This window comes from Apium graveolens, chromosome 2 (assembly GCF_009905375.1).
Source record: "Apium graveolens cultivar Ventura chromosome 2, ASM990537v1, whole genome shotgun sequence".
Lineage (NCBI taxonomy): Eukaryota > Viridiplantae > Streptophyta > Magnoliopsida > Apiales > Apiaceae > Apium > Apium graveolens.
This window is the reverse complement of record NC_133648.1, coordinates 33,301,058-33,304,294: the sequence shown is the minus strand read 5'-3', so window position 1 is coordinate 33,304,294 and position 3,237 is coordinate 33,301,058. Positions and strand designations below refer to the sequence as shown.

General features: G+C 39.4%; 1 non-coding gene across 1 annotated transcript; it reads right to left on the bottom strand.

Moving 5' to 3' along the window:
- Positions 1 to 1,660: 1,660 nt before the first annotated feature.
- On the bottom strand, positions 1,661 to 1,767 carry LOC141710182 (small nucleolar RNA R71). The gene has a single exon (XR_012570714.1). It is a non-coding gene; the product is annotated as a small nucleolar RNA R71 (small nucleolar RNA).
- Between the last annotated feature and the right edge of the window lie 1,470 nt (positions 1,768 to 3,237).

Below are 3,237 nucleotides of genomic sequence, written 5' to 3'. Positions count from 1 at the left end.
CAAGGAGAGCCGTAAGAAGACTGTATTAGCACGATTCAACGAAAACGAAGAAGATCTTGTTTTTACTTGTGAATCTTTGTTTTAAGTTGTAACTTAGATGCTAGTTTTCTTATTTGTGAACCTTAATTTTTGTTTTGTACTTGGTTTTATTTATTCGTTATAAAGACTACATTTCTTATATCATGCTTTCATTGGAACCCACGTTGATGATGAGTCCGGTCATGGGCTAATCGTTATCGTGGATTTCTAGCGGATTTATTTATGGATTTCTTTAGTTAAATTATTTGATGCCTTAGTATGTGGTGATTGTATGACAACCTAGTATTGGTTGTGCGTATTCGTCTTACTAGCGTCGCAAACTTATAAGATAGTGTGTTAATTCTTAATGAAGCGAAAGTGAATTTAAGGATTTAGAACTTGCCATGCTAGCATAGGTTCATGTTATTGTTATGCATGATTCATGGGTAATTTTAACCATCTTACTTGCCCTGTGTAATCAAGATAGATAACTTATACTTAAACCGTTATGCTGTCAAATTCTATAGACATATAGGGTCTTAATATAATTGGTGTCTATTCAGCTTCATCTCTTTTGTGGATGTCTGGTAGTATGGTACTCGTGCAACGAAAGTTGGCGTTTATCAGTTTCGTGTTGTCTGACTAGTGTTATCACCATTGCATGCTAAGGTTAAGAACAATAAGGCTATTGAATGAAGTATTTAATGAAGTTAGAATCCCATGTTTGTCATATATATTAATTCAGTCAATATTATTCTCTTAGTTATAATTGTTAGTTTAATTCTTAGTTATAAGCAACCTCAATTTGTTATCATCTTAGCATTGAATAATAACCATACATTGTTGCTTAAGTGCGTAAATTAAATAGTTAACCAAAGCCAGTCTCTGTGGGAACGAACTTGGAAAAAGATTCTATACTACTTGCGAACTCGTATACTTGCGTGTATTATTAGCGCGTATTTAGCGACTAACAAGTTTTTGGCGCCGCTGCTGAGGACTGCAGTGTTAATTTATAATTTATGTGCTTTCCATCAGTGGTCGTTAAAGTTCATTGACTCGGACATTGTTACTTATCTATTTCCTTGTCTTATTTCAGGTACTCTAGCGAGGGTGTACGCATACGCGTTCGCGTACTCGTAAGAGAACACTGGATAAAGCGGAGCAAGAACTTGTTGTGGTTCGAAGGGAAGTTTTCGAATAAGAAAAGAAGGTAGAAGAAGAAGAGAAAGTCGAGGAACCAGCTTTAGTAGAGATGGGTGATCAAGCAGAAAATCCTAAGGCTTTGATGGACTATTCTCAGCCTAAGATTAATGATATTCAGTCTAGCATCATCAGGCCAGCCATCAGGGCTAACACTTTTGAGATTAAGTCAAGCACGATTCAGATGATACAGAACTCAGTTCAGTTTGGGGGTTCTCCTACTGAAGACCCTAACATGCATATCAGGGATTTCATCGAGATTTGTGACACTTTCAAGTTCAATGATATGACTGAAGATGCTATCAAGCTGCGACTCTTCCCCTTCTCTCTGAGGGACAAAGCTAAGTGCGGGTTACATTCTCTACCAGCAAGGTCTATTACCACTTGGAAAGATCTTGCTCAAAAGTTTCTCGCCAAATTCTTCCCTATGGCGAAGACTGTTGTAATCAGGAATGCTCTTACTCAGTTTGTTCAACAAACTGGAGAATCTCCGTGTGAGGCTTGGGATCGATATAAGGAGATGCTAAGGAAGTGCCCACACCATGACATTCCTGATTGGATGATTATTAACTATTTTTATAATAGATTGGGTGCTACTTCTAGACATATGCTCGATGCAGCATCAGGAGGAGCCTTATGGGCTAAAAGCTACGATGAAGCTTTTGAACTTATTGAACTGATGGCTGCTAATGAGTACCAGAATCCTTCCCAGAGACTGACTCAGGGAAATGTAGCAGGAATTCTGGAGTTGGATACAACAACTGCTATAGCTGCCCAACTTAAGGCTTTGACGATGAAGGTGGACACTTTGGCTAATTATGGAGTTAATCAAATCACTAGTGTCTGTGAGCTTTGTGCTGGTGCCCATGAGACTGATCAGTGCGCAATTTCTAGTGAATCAGCTCAGTTCGTGAGCAACTTTCAGCGCTCACAACAACATATGCCAGCCAATTATCATCCCAACAACCGCAACCATCCTAATTTCAGTTGGAGCAACACTCAGAATGTGGTTCAACAACCTTATCAGTAGTATCCAGCTAAGCTGTACAACCCCCTGGTTTTCAGCAACCGCAGTATGCACCAAGATAACAACTCCAACTGTAACAAGCTAATGAAAAATCTGAATTAGAGGAGTTGAAGCTTATGTACAAAAGTCAAGCTGCTTCCATCAAGACCTTGGAAAATCAAATTGGGCAAATTGCCAATGGCTTGCTTAATCATCATTCTGGTACACTACCTAGTGACACTGAAGTGCCAAGAAAGAGGGAAGCTAAGGAGCAGGTAAAGGCAATCACTTTAAGGTCTGGAAGGGTTGCGAATTTTGGACAAACTCAAGTGTTGACTGAAGAAGCCGATGATGAAAAAGAAGTAGAGCATTAAGAAATAGAAGTGGAACCAATGAAGACTATTGTTGAGCACACTCCTGCATAGGGTAATATAGGGGAGAAACAGATCTATCCTCCACCGCCTTTTCCTAAGCGATTGCAGAAGAAAAAGCTGGACAAGCAATTTGAGAAGTTTCTGGAGGTGTTCAAAAAAACTTCATATCAACATACCTTTCACTGAGGCTCTTGACCAGATGCCTAGGTATGCAAATTTTATGAAAGGTATTCTCTCTTAGAAAGTGAAGCTAGATAATTTAGAGACTGTCTCTCTCACGGAGGAATGCAGTGCTGTGCTGCAACAGAAGTTACCTCCGAAGCTTAAAGATCCAGGAAGCTTCACTATTCCATGTACTATTGGAAAAGTGTCTTTTGATAGATGCTAATGTGACTTTGGAGCTAGCATCAATCTGATGCCTTTGTCAATCTTCAAGCAGTTGGAATTACCTGATCCAAAACTGACTTATATGACCTTGCAATTGGCCGACCGTTCTATTACATATCCGCGAGGTATTATGGAAGATGTCTTGGTCAAGGTTGATAAACTCATCTTCCCTGCTGATTTCATAATTCTTGATTTTGAGGAGGATAAGAAGATTCCCATAATCTTGGGAAGACCTTTCTTGGCGACTGACCG